The sequence below is a fragment of the Eumetopias jubatus genome, unplaced genomic scaffold (genome assembly GCF_037043125.1).
Source record: "Eumetopias jubatus isolate StellerSeaLion01/CBP00866 unplaced genomic scaffold, mEumJub1_p1.0 scaffold_13, whole genome shotgun sequence".
Classification (NCBI taxonomy): domain Eukaryota; kingdom Metazoa; phylum Chordata; class Mammalia; order Carnivora; family Otariidae; genus Eumetopias; species Eumetopias jubatus.
Genome location: NW_028274819.1, coordinates 77,393,498 through 77,407,734, shown reverse-complemented (window position 1 = coordinate 77,407,734; position 14,237 = coordinate 77,393,498). Strand labels below are relative to the sequence as shown.

Below are 14,237 nucleotides of genomic sequence, written 5' to 3'. Positions count from 1 at the left end.
CGCCCTTCATTGTTTTGAAGGCAGGGACAAAAATAAAAGTATTCAACTGAGGCCTTCCAGCTCTGGGGAGTGCCTGTTTCCTGTTGCTAAGAGATAGAAACTTCAAAGGTGGAGTCCAGATCCTAGGATCATGACTCAGCAAGATTTCTGGCATTTGTTACAAACTAATGAGGCTCCTCAGAATCTTACCCACTAGCAAACTGCTTGGAGGTTAAAGGACTTTAACTGCCAGGGAAAATCCAAACCTGGCCAAGAAGGTCCTGTAATTGTTCAACTTCTAAAGCAATTCCCAGTCTCCTCGAAACTTGCCAACAAAGTGTTCAGCCTAAGCAGTGATGCCCTGGTGTAATTAGGCAGGACACTTGCCTGCAAATAGTAGAATATTGCTTAAGCAATGAAAAGGGTTTTGTTTTGTTTGGATTGGTTTTTAGATCACTCAGCTGAAAAATCTAGAGGTAATACTGGCTTGAGGCACAGCTAGATGAAGTGCACAAATACTGCCCCTCAGCCTTTCTCCATGTAGCAGGCATGGGGGTCCCCAAAACCCCAGGCCTCACAGCCTACTACCCTAACAGCTCCAGCTGTTGAAGATCCTCTCTAAGATCTCTGAAAAGGAGTTGAGGAGTCTGACAGCCCTGGTTTTTAGGGTCACATGCCCAACTCTGTAGCAGGGAGAAGAAAGGGAGGGATGGGCTATGGCAGGCTAAGATGTGCAATCATACCCAAAATACATGGGATTTGTTTCCTTTAGAGAGCTCAGGTTCTGTGATCAGAATGTCACCAGCTAGATCCCAAGACCTGGCCTTATTGCCCACCTGCTTATACTCACTAACCTTTGTCTTACCTTTTCCCTTTCTCTCTTTCTGGCTCTTCTTTCTGGCTTTCCCCTTAACTCAGACAAAGGAAACCCGAAACCACCCCCCCAAACCCTGCTCTGATAAAATCTCCCAGGTGCCCAGGCCACCCAGACCCTTTGAGCTAAACCTGATGCACACCTGCACAGATGGACCGTGGAGTGACCTCTGGAATGACCTACAATTACCTTTACCTCATTATAATACTAAAATCTCCACCCAGGGAGGGGCCTCCACCTCATTTACATAATATACAATGTATGTTCAGGCATGTTTCCTTAAGATGCATGCACGAACTTATGCCCACCTCTACATAGGATGATAAGGCTGCCCATCTAAATATTCATCCTAACCCTAAACAAAAGGAACCCATTCTCTCTCTCTCTCTCTCTCTCTCTCTCTCTCTCTCTCTCTCGTCACAGCTTCGGAAGCCATTTCCCTTGATCTTCTTATTTGCTTCAAATAAAAGTTTTCTTTGTGACACAACCCAGCCTGGTGCAGTTTCTGACTCACCAAGGAGTGAACTCACATTGGTTGCGATACAGGAGGGAGACCATATGCTGGGTGACAAAACAGAGAGAGGTCTGTATACCTCCAGACAGGAGTCCTCTCATCTGTCCCACTCTCAGGAGCAGCCTTCGATGCAGACAAACCAGGGACATACTCCCGGCAATCAGAACCTGAAAGAATCCGTGCGACCGGGGACGAAATCAGCCCACTAATGGAGCCGGGAGATCCTTGCGATACCGGTCCCGCGGATGTAGCGTCTGTGTATTCAAAGGGCAACTTCACTGCACCTTCAGTTCTATGAAAGAGGAATTTTTTTTTATTGTAGTTAAAGGTGGATAAGGACAAATTCCAGTGGTATGTGTAAGGATATAAAAAACCGGATTTACCGGAAAAAACATACAAATCAAGGATTAGAACTAAGAGCCCCGTAGTCTGCATTCTCTGATCATCACAAAGAGAGGTCTGCATAGCGGGGACATACCACAGGTCCCTGTCCCCCAGGGGAGGGATCCTGACTCTCTACAATCTTAAGAGGCAATCATGATAAGCTTAGGATTCAGAGTCTAAATAGAAAGGATTTAAGCACCGAACAACCTGAGTATAAATGCCAACATAGCTGAAGGCTGTCGGGACAGTGGCACTGATTATCACCCAGTCGCTGGTGAGGAGTGGGCTGCCAGGGCTGCTGGAAGGGGGTCCCTGTTCCTGGGGGTGCAGGCACAGCTGATCCTTCTGGGGGATGGGAACCTCTATATCTAAGTCCCTGAACAACTTTCCATTTCCCGTCCAGTATATACTTTGTCATTCAGCTTTCAATTGCAAGGTCAAGAAGCACCATATTCAAACCTGACTTGGTGAAATAACTATAACCCAAAGATGCTGGACATGGAACAGAATAGACAAACCAGAGAGGTTGTGCCCCTTTAGAGAGTGTGTAAGCTCTTGCTGTTACTTTTGGTGTTGGATGGGGGGGGGTTGTTTGCCGTGTGACTGGAACATTTCTAGAACTGGGAGAGTGAAATGAGGCAGGCAGTGGGGGTCAGGATCCAAGGTGTGCTGGGCAGTCAAGGAATGACAAGATGTGGCCAGTGACAGCTCTTGTTCTGGCTGTCCCCTAGGGTCCCCATGGGGGTTTTACCTCCATCCTCCCCCTCCTGCCAACAGGCTCATGAGGCTTCACTAGTCCTTTTCCTCCTTCCTGTAGATACAGTCAGTGAGTTATTCAGAGGCTGACGTGCAGCCTAAGCAGCTCCAATCAGAATCATTGTAAACTGGAATTAACTATAAAATGTATCTTGTTATATCCCTACTCAGAACTTTAGAGTGACTTCCGGCTAGATTAAATGCAAACTCCTGACCAATGGCTGGTGACAGCTGCAGGATCTGACCCCCACTTCCATTTCCTCCTCTGTCCCTCAGTGTGTGCTGCCCTTCAGCCCTGCCAGCACACACCAGCCCTACCAGGTTTCTCTTATATGTCAAACTATTTCAATTCTCTTCCTTGGGGCTTGTTGTTTGATTTTTGTTGATTTTTTCCCTTTGGTAACTTTTTAAAACTTACAGAAAAGTTATAAGAATAGTAAAACGAATCCTTGTACACCAATTATCTAAATGCATTGATTGCCACATTTTGCCCCATTTGTTTTTTATTCTCTCTCTACACTTTATACGTATGCGCCTTTTACTTAAACCACTTGAGCGAGACATTATCTGTCTTTACTCCTGAGTACTTGCATGTTTCTGCCTTAAAAATAAGGACATTCTCTTTGAGAACCAGAATGCAATTAATCAAAATCAAGACATTTAACATTAATACAACACTATTATGTATTCCACTTTCCATATTCAAATTTTATCAGTCGTCTCAGTGATAGTCTTTAGGGCAACGTGTTTTCCATTCCATTATCTCAATGCTTCATTGTCTCTCATTATCCTTTTAGCTGGGGAAGTTCTCAGACTTTCTTATCTTTCTTACTCAGGTATACATCCCAAATATGGGCCGTATCTTTAATCGCTATCAAATATAGTCATGAATATTTCTGACATCATGTGACTTCAGACTCCCAGAACTTATATTAAGTCTTTCTGAAGCCTGATCGTCACAGGAATTGTTATGCAACCTGAAAGACTGGATCATAATAGAAAGGTCTCAGGTCCCCGCTCCCTGGAATGCCCTCCAGGAAGCATATCATTTGCACGCGTCAGTGCCTGGCTCATGCTCTTTCTTAAGTCTGGACTGGAATTATACTTCATTCCAAGGACCCCTGGACACAGCTGGCTCTGCTGTCAGTAATTAGGTGCCTATGGAATCACGTCAGGGCTGCTGAGCCACCTCTCGCTCTAGCCTTGAACTGCGGCGGTTCTCCATTTGACTGTACATTAGAATCACCTGAGCTGCTTTTAAAACTGCTGGTGCCCCATGCCAATTACATAAGACTTTCTGGAGAGGTTCAGGTAGAGTTACTGCTTTCTCCTCTCCTTATATGCATGGATATAGATTTTGATTAATAAGTTGGCCTCCGATACATTTTGTAATTTTTCACCATTCATTTCTCTTTCCAAAAAGTTCACAGATTTTTTTTTACATTTATTCATTCAACTAATATTAATAACTAGTGAATAAAATCAACCAAATTTTGCTTGCCGGTTTCTATCTTTGAGGTCACATTTAGAGAAGTCTACCATTCTCAGGTTATATAATTATTCATTTATTTTTTCCAGTAATTTTATTAAATTTCAATTTTTAATAGCTAAAACGTTGATCTACCTGGAAATTAGATGATGCATGGAATGGGGTAAGAATCTAAATTTATTTCTTTTAAATGTTGGGTCAATTGTTACCCAAAAAAGTGTTTGTCAAATTCATTTTTTCCTCACTGATGTGGAATATTACTCTCATCATATACAAAATTCTTATACTACATAACTTGTCTGTTTCTGGACTTTCTCATCTCATTGATCTTTCTCTTCCTCTGCCAACATCAGGCAATTTTAATTTTAATTGTATAGTTGACTTTGCCCATTTCCTTTCTTTCTTTTTTTTAAAAGATTTTTATTTTATTTGAGAGAGAGTGAGAGAGCACGAGCTAGGGGGAGAATCAGACTCCCCGCTGAGCAGGGAGCCTGACATGGGACTCGATCCCAGGACCCTGGGATCATGACCTGAGCTGAAGGCAGATGCTTAACTGACTGAGCCACCCAGATGCCCTCCTTTCTTTCTTTTTCTTAGCTCTTCTTTAATATTTAATTATTGAAATTCACTTTCGAGCCACTTTGGAAAGCTGGAGTTTCAATGGAAATTGTATTCTATTTGTAGATTAATTTGAGAATTTACTTCTTTACAATATTATGACTTTGCACCCCAGAACATCCGCTTAATCAAGGCTTCTTTTATGTTCCTCTCCTCATTTTGTAGTTTTCTATAAGAAAGACTTGAGGCTTTTTGTCAGATTCATTTCTAAGTATTTTCTAATTTGATTTCTGGAAAAAGGAAAAGAAAAAAAAAAGACCTCAGTTGCCCTGTCTTAATTTCTACATATGATCTTATGCTCTTCAGCCACAGATTCTCCTACACAATGGTTTTTAAGGATTCTAAACCCCGAGGTGGAAAAAAAGACTACTGTATACCAAAATACTAAATACTTGGGTTAGTGAAGTGGTGTTATGATTTTTTTCCTTCAGTAGTTACTGAATCTTTTTTATCTTATCTTCATATTGTAAAATGTATTTAAAATGTAAATGAGGAACCTGATAAAAACCAAAAACTCCCATTCTTTCCATCCATAACTTCAGTATATTATGTTTAGCTGTGGGCTAAATTTACATTCTCTAAGACATTTACATTTACATTCTCTAAGACATTTTTTGTTAGTCATTCCAACTAGATTATAAAAGCCTTGAATTTTTTTTCCAATACCTTTTACTTTTATCTTTCATGTCACCAAGAATTATGGAAGTAGTAAGTGCCTAGCAAATCCTTCCTCAGTGAGTTTATCAGATCAGGCAAAAGATGGCAGTGAGGGAAAGAACTACAAAATCTGATGTGGCATTTCAACATTATTTATGTGTTACCTTGTTCTATTTATTTTTAATTTTTTTTAAAAGATTTTATTTATTTGAGAGAGAAAGATAGCAAGAGAGAGCCGAGCAGGCTCGGAGGGAGGGCCAAAGAGAGAAGCAGGCTCCCCACTGATCCAGGGACCCTGGGATCATGACCTTGTTTTTTTAAATGTGGTTCTTGTGTGTATGTCCAGATCTCCAACCAGACTGTAAGCATCTGATGAATAATAACTGTCTCTCATATTCCCTACTTTTATGTTCTAGTTACACAGTTTGGGCACATTAGAGCCAGTTTAGTGAATGTTACTAAATCCTAGCTTGACTCAAAATAAAATCTCATATGCTAAAGAACCAAATCAGCTACAAAAAAAAGTCAAATACAGAACAGATAATATATTTACATTCCTAAGCACGCATTTTTACAGCCTTTATCCCATTTTATAGATGGCTGAAAAGGTCCCAATCCTCTTCAGGAAGGGATTTTAGCAAAGTAAGCATTGGGGTGGGGCGGGTGGAGGGGTGGCTGATTGTGGTCCTCATGTTTATTACATTGTAGAGTACCAGAAAGTAGTAAGAGTACTTATAATATATATGTAAAAGAATGAATAGTGTTGGCAATAAATTTAAGAAAATTTAGATACAAATTTATGTAGATGGATCATTTCTTGGTTCTTGTTCTGAGGCTGGTAAAGTGAAGGTGACCACTGAGCAACAACCGTGAAATAATCAGCACCTACCACTTACTGACGTAACTCTTCCACTAAAGTAGTTTTGCTTTAATGAAAAAATTTTATGTGTTGAGATATAGATTCAGGTTTCTGTGTAATTACTTTCCCCCATTCTCATGAATAATCAAGTTAGCTATATTTAACCTAGAACTATTGGGACACGTGGGTGGCTCAGCCGGTTAAGTGTCTGCCTTCGGCTCAGGTCATGATCCCAGCGTTCTGGGATTAAGCTATGCATCTGGCTCTGCTCAACAGGGAGAGGGCTTCTCCCTCTGCCTGCCACTCCCCCTGCTTGTGTTAAAAAAAAAAAAAAAAAGGCAGAGTCATTCTTCTGAAACACCACAAGATGGTGATGTTGCTCCATTTAAAATGTCTACACATATATACACACACACACTCTCTCTCTCTCTCTCTCTCTCTCTCTCTCTCTCTCTCTCTCTCAACTTTCTCCAGAGGGCTTGTGTTTTCTTTGTCAAAAACCTAAGATTTCAAGATATCAGTGTTTCCAAATGAAAGAATCATGTAGAATCAAAACCATCTATGTAATAAAAAAATATGAGTGATTTCTACCTTAAAATGTGACTCAGTGGAGTGTGAATCATATCTTTGTCTTTCTGTTGGCTGATGCATTTGTCTTTTGTATGGAGCTTCAAGGTGTGTGATTGTGTGTGAGTGTGTGTGTGTGTGTGTGTGTGTGTGTGTGTGTCTTCCAGATGTCTATTATCTTCCCTCTGTTCCTCTGTTGCGCTATGTCCATGCCTCCCCTGTGGTGATTCTGTGTGTCACTGTAATTATCTCTCCCATTAACTTGGGCCTAATACATGACTGAAACCTCAGTGTCAAATAAATGTGTGTGTGCATTCGTTTTGTGAACAGGTTGGTATGCCATCTTTTCTATTTCTATTCTTCATCTCTTCTGTTTTTTAATTACAAAATATTAATACAGCAGTGGAATCTGGGTAGTCCATAACTATGATCAAAAAATATTTTTTTTCTTTTCCCTTTTCTTCGGCTATCCTTTCTCCTTTTTTTCCCATAATATTCACTAAATAATTTGTTTTTTTAAAATTAGTTATTATCAAACTGAATTAGGAAATAGGAAATTATTTTACATGTTTTATATGTTCCCGTGTGTGTGTGTGGGGGGGGATGTTCATGGATTTTTCTTTTTTTGTATTCCTCTGGAGGCCCTGTACTTGATATAAGAAGGGTCTCCCTATTCAATTGATTTATGTGGTTTATGGACATTGACTTAAATAGAGAAGAAAAAAATCACATTTTGATCCACTATATCAGTTATTTTGCATTTTAAATCAGTTTTCTCTAAAATGTTTCTACAAGAGGCTTGGCTGCCTACTGATTGAATGTTTATATTTTAATCTAACATGGAGCTACATTGCCTAATTCCACTATCACATTCATGAAATAATGAAATGTTTTCTCTTTAAAAAGTGACTGTGTCCTCACCACTCCTTTTCAACATCATACTGTAAGTCTCACGAACACAATAAAACAAGAAGGAAGTAAAGCATACGATTTGGGTAGGAAGAAATAAAACTGGCTTTGCTCACAAGTGACATGATTACTTATGCACAAAATCTGAAATAATTGACCAAAAAATACTGGGACTAACTAATAAATGATTCTAGAAGGTTGCAGGATACAAGGTTAATATACAAAAACCAATTTCTTTCCTATATACCAGCAATGAATAACTCAAATTTGAAATTAGAAACACAACACCATTTACATTAGAACCAACCCCCAAAATTAAATATTTAGGTATAAGCCTAGCAAAACAGGTGCAAAATCTGTATGAGGAAAACTGTAAAATTCGGATGACAAAAATCAAAAAAGTTTTAAATAAATGGAAGGATATTCAATATTCAAGGATAGGAAGGTTCAGTATCATCAAGATGTCAGTTGTCCCCAACTTGATCTATAGATTCAATGAAATCTCAATCAATATCCCAGCAAGTTATTTTGTGGATATTGACAAACTGATTCTACAGTTATATGAGAGGCTAAAGAATCAGAATAGCCGCACAATACTGAAGTTGAAGAACAATAAGAGAATTAACACCACATGCCTTACTATAAAGGTATAGTCATCAAAACAGTGTGGTATTTTTTTTTAAAGATTTCACTTACTTATTTGACAGAGAGAGAGGGAGACACAGCAAGAGAGGGAACACAAGCAGAGAGAGTGGGAGAGGGAGAAGCAGGCTTCCCGCTGAGCAGGGAACCCGATGCGGGGCTCGATCCCAGGACCCTGGGATCATGACCTGAGCTGAAGGCAGACACTTAATGACTGAGCCACCCAGGAGCCCCAACAGTGTGGTATTAGTAAAAGAATAGACAAATAGATAAATGAAATAAAATAGTGAACCCAGAAGTAGACCTGCAAAAATGGAGTCAACTGATCTTAGACAAAGGAGCAAAGACAATTAAATACACGCAGGACACTCTTCAACAAATAGTGCTGGATCTACTCGACATACACATGCAAAAAATAAATCTAGACATGGGCTTCACACCCTATGCGAAAATTAACTCAAAATCTCTTATAGACCTAAATGTAAAATACAAAACTATAAAACTTCTAGAAGATAATATAGTAGGAAATCTAGGTGCCGTTGGGTTTGGTGAAGTCTTTTTTAGATACAACCCCAAAAGTATGATCCATGAAAGCAAGCATTGGTCATTTAGAGTTCATTAAAATTACAAAGTTCTGCTCTGAAAAAGAAATAAATGAAAAACCATAGAAAATGTTTACAAAACACAAATCTGATAAAAGATAAATATTTTGTATACAAAATATACCAAGAACTCTTAAAACCCAACAATAAGAAAACAAATAGCCCAAATAAAAAGTAAGGAAATATCTAAACATACATCTCACCAAGTAAAATATATAGATGACAAATAAGCATATGAAAAGAAGCTCAACATCAAATATCATTAGGGAATTACAAATTTAAAAAATGAGACTACTGCATACCTATTAGAATGGCTAAATCCCAAACATTGAGGGTGTAGAACAAAAGGAACTCTCATTCATGACTGGTGGAATGCAAAATGGTATAGCCACTTTGGAAAACAGTGTGACAGTTTCTTACAAAGCTAACCACAGTCTTACCATATGATTCAGCAGTTGTACTCCTAGATATTTACCTAAATGAATTGAAATGTTATGTCCACACAAAAACCTGTCTACAAATGTTAATAGCAGCTTTATTCATAATTGCCCAATATTGGAAGGAATCAAGATGTCCTTTAATAGGGGAATGTATAAACTGTGGTATATCCTTACAATGTAATACTATTCAGTCATAAGAAGAATGGAATATTGTGCAGCCATCAAAAGGAATGAGATCTTGCCATTTGCAACGATGTGGATGGAACTGGAGGGTATTATGCTGAGCAAAATAAGTCAATCAGAGAAAGACATGTATCATATGACTTCACTGATATGGGGAATTCTTAATCTCAGGAAACAAACTGAGGGTTGCTGGAGTGGTGGGGGTGGGAGGGATGGGGTGGCTGGGTGATAGACATTGGAAAGGGTATGTGCTATGGTGAGTGCTGTGAATTGTGTAAGACTGTTGAATCATAGACCTGTACCTCTGAAACAAATAATACATTATATGTTAAAAAAAAAAAAAGATAGCAGGAGGGAAAGAATGAGGGGGGGAAATCAGAGGGGGGAGATGAACCATGAGGGACTATGGACTCTGAAAAACAAACTGAGAGTTCTGGAGGGAAGGGGGTGAGGGGATGGATTAGCCTGGTGATGGGTATTAAGGAGGTCACGTTCTTCATGGAGCACTGGGTGTTATACACAAACAATGAATCATGGAACACTACATCAAAAACTAATGATATAATGTATGGTGATTAAAACATAACATAATAAAAAATATATATAATCAGAAGAAGAAGGAGGAGGAGGAGGAGAAGGAGGAGAAGGAGAAGAAGGAGAAGGAGAAGGAGAAGAAGAAAAGGAAGGAGAAGGAGGAGGAGGAGGAGGAGGAGGAGGAGGAGAAGGAGAAGGAGAAGAAGAAAAGGAAGGAGAAGGAGGAGGAGGAGGAGGAGGAGAAGGAGGAGGAGGAGGAGGAGAAGGAGGAGGAGGAGGAGGAGGAGAAGGAGAAGGAGAAGGAGAAGGAGAAATAATGAGCTATCAAGCTATGGAAAGACATGGAGTAATGTTAGATACATATTGCTAAGTAAATAAGCCATTCTGTAAATGCTACAGTGTATGATTTCAACCATATGACATTCTTGAAAAGGCTAAATGATAGAGAGTAAAAAGATCAGTGGTTGCCAAGGGTTCACAGACAGCAAGGAAAAGAGGGAGTGATTAAGAAATGGAACAACAGGGGTGCCTGGGTGGCTCAGTCGTCTGTGTGTCAGACTCTTGATTTTGGTTCAGGTCGTGATCTCAGGGTCATGAGATCGAGCCCATGGGCAAGCCCCACTCTGAACCCCCAGCTAGGCTCCATGCTCAGTGGGGAGTCTGCTTGAGATTCTTTCCCGCCGCCCCTCTCCCCCAAAATAAATAAATCTTTAGAAAAAGAGGGAGAGAGAGAGATGGAACACCAAATTTTGGGGGCAGTGAAACAATTCCGTATGACACCGTAATGGTGGATACATGGTGTTATGAATTTGTCAAAACACTTAGAACTGTGCAACACAAAGAGTGAACCCTAATAAACTACGGACCTTGGTTGATAATAATGTATCATTATCGGTTCACTGTTTATAACAAATGTGCCACACTAAGGGGAGATGTTAATAATTGCATAAACTGCAAGGAGGGGGTGCAGTAGAGAAAAAGGGTTTTTGAGAACTCTCTGTACATTCTGCATACTTTTTCTATAAACCTAAACCTGCTCTGAAAATAAGATTAATTAAAAAAAACAGGTAACCATGTTACATTTTATACTTTTTTTTTACCATTATCTGTTTTATTCTCTTTCATCATTCAGGTTTATTCAGAACATTAAAATAAGCATGAAGGGGAAAAGAATCACATTTTTTAAGTTCAATCTGTCCAAAGTATATGATAATATATGAAACCATGCCATACCTCTTAGGGGAAAAAAAAAACCATTCAAAAAATTATTTTGGTATTAAGATTAACGATTAAGACCAACTTCCAGGTAAGCCACATGTAAGGTTTAAGGGCAAGTGTTTTCGTTCCAGTGATTTCACAGAAATGAGAGAATGATGTGTACGATTTGAAATACTCAAATCCTTGAAGGCTTCTGCACTAGCATTTAAATAAGCACTAACATGTTGGCGTAGTTTCAGTGGCTTTCAAGTTCCCGTTGGATATCAGAAATGTTGGGATGATCTTTGCCTGAGCTCCTTGCATTATTACAATGGCCTTCGGGGCTTTGTCTCCTACAGCTTTAGTTCCCAGGCCCCTGTACAGCCTTCCCAGCTTGACCACAGGGAGGCCACACTGAGGGGGTACAGAGGATAATGCTTGCGGTAGGGTTTAATGATTTTCTGTCCATATTGCAGGGCTCCTCCCCAGTCCTGCATGCACAAGCAGACACCCGTGGCCTGGTACATCACGTGCAACATGTACACATTGCTGTCCTCAAACACAGAGCTCTTCTTCTCCTGGCTGAGCTCACAGATCTTCAGCAGCTCACTAAGGGATTTGTGGTGCTTGGCCCTCCGGAACACCTCGATGACATTGTGTATACATCTGACCATGTCATGGATAGTTTCTGCCTTCTGGGGAATTGCTGGGCTTCGGGATTTCCACCTTGGCCTTATCCTTGTCTTTGGTGGTACACTCCTGGCAGCAGCAGGTAAAGAAGAATCTCTTAACCGGTCATTCCTGTCTTCTGTTGGGTACAGCAGGTCAATGTTGCTGGTACAAAGCTCCTCTCCCGGCCTGATATCCTGTACACTCTTACTTCAGCTAAGGTCCCCTTGTAAGACACAATAACACTGGGGCAACAACTATGATTCATTAGCGCAACCTCAGGAAATATTGCTGACCCCAAAAGAGAAAGCTCGTCATCTTCTGTTGTGAAGGCATTACAGCTACCCTGTGCAAAGAGGACCGACAAGCTGTCACTGTCAGGGATTGGAGGGGCTTGGAGCAAAAGTGAGGAAGAGCAGTAATGTCACTCGGAATCAAGTCCTCTTCTCATTGTCTAATTTACCCAGATTGATGCCAACTCCTTTGCAGCTAACAATGTCTCTGAAGGAGTTTTCTCTGGGTGGATTTTCTGGTTGGCCAGAATCCTTGCAGTTAGACTTACAGTGTCTGAGAGATGCCAGTTTTCCCCAAAAGCAACATTCCAGCTTGTGCCTGAGCCAGTCTTCTGATGCTCCACATTGCAATAAAATGCCTGCTTGCATGTTCTACATCTGGACAATTCTTTTTCCTCGTGAAGCAGTACTCTCAGAGGTTGCCCTTCTCCTTGACCATGAGCACATAGGCATATATCTGACAGGAGAAAAGCAGTCCGCCACGTGGAAGCTCGCCCTCCCTGTGGGTTGCATGGGCAACAGAAGTCTCCAGGCCGCCATCATCCGCAGCCTTCATGTGGGCAGTGGGGTGGGATGGCGGGGTGGGCACTGAGTGGCACCTGGCACCTCCCTGCAGGCAGGGAGCTGCAGCTCCCCACCGGAGCTGTTATTGGAGACGTGTCACCCAGAGCTGCGGCGGGGGGGGGGGGAGGCGGTGCACGGAGGGCCAGCTGTAGTACTTTTTAATGGCTATTCAGAGTAGTTGTGTGAAATCAACTGGAGCACTATTATCACATTGTTAGTTTCAAAGGAAACTGCATAAAGTGCATACGTCTAGATGGTCTAGTCATCTAATAATATACTTACCAAGTTTTAAGAGATTTTAACAAGACCTTTTCATTAACTGTGGGGTCCAAGATTCTATTGTGAGATGTGGAAAACACTAGTGAACATGATCTTAATATTGAAAATATAGTTATGACACTGAATTCCTTGACAAGGACTATCCCAATTAGCCTTATGCATATCCTTTTTAAATCTTTGTCAAATAAATGATGGAATGAATGAATGAATTTATATGTGGGTTGTAAAACAAGTCATGGCTTAGTCCTTTCTATTGATTTTTGGTTTTCATACTACATAAATGAAGTATGTGATACTCCTTATTCCTCCCCTTGTTTCCAATGAGCAAAAGAGAATCATAAGCCTCAACTACAAATTCTGTAATGCACCTTGACTAAAAATTTTAATAGGAGTCAGAAGATGTATATCTCAGCATTTGAATTAGAAATTCCAATGGAAATCTATTATCATAGACGTTTTAAGAATATGAGTCTCACTGGGCACCTGGGTGGCTCAGTCGTTAAGCGTCTGCCTTCGGCTCAGGTCATGATCCCAGAGTCCTGGGATCAAGTCCCACATCGCACTCCCTGCTCAGCAGGAAGCCTGCTTCTCCCTCTCCCACTCCCCCTGCTTGTGTTCCCTCTCTCACTATCTCTCTCTCTGTCAAATAAATAAATAAAATCTCAAAAAAAAAAAAAGAATATGAGTCTCACAAAAAACCATTACATGTTGTTAATTAGATAAAAGAGAGGTTTGGTAACTATTTACATGAATTATCATAAAATACTAATCAATGCTTATTTGGCCTCTAGATCTGTTTCTTAAAAATGGCAAAAAAAAATGCTGAATGTTTGATTATAAATCCAAACATTGCTTTGTAAAACTGAGCTTAAAAATATATTTTAGGGAATTACATTTGTTAGAAAACTTATTGTAGAAAACTGTTATACACATTAATTGCAATCTATGTTGACATGGGGGTTAATTTTATCTTAGTAATAATTAGTTTATTATGATCTCATTGAGATAGCTCAAATTAAAGATTATGTAGATTTTCTTAAAATTAGAGAAATAGCTAAATGTCATCCCTAGTTGTAAAAATTAACTTTAAAGATAAAAAGAAAATGTTTACAGTTTAAAATACAATTCAAAACCTCGATTTGCCTAAATTGTTGGATATACTGATCTAGATGGAACAAAGGAAAATGGCCTTACTTGGAAATGTAGAGTTGAGATTTGTAAAACTTCA

At 39.9% G+C, this 14,237-nt stretch overlaps 1 pseudogene; it reads right to left on the bottom strand.

The window, feature by feature from the left end:
• Positions 1 to 11,145: 11,145 nt before the first annotated feature.
• LOC114221523 (N-lysine methyltransferase SMYD2 pseudogene) lies at positions 11,146 to 12,817 on the bottom strand (annotated as a pseudogene).
• Positions 12,818 to 14,237: the final 1,420 nt, after the last annotated feature.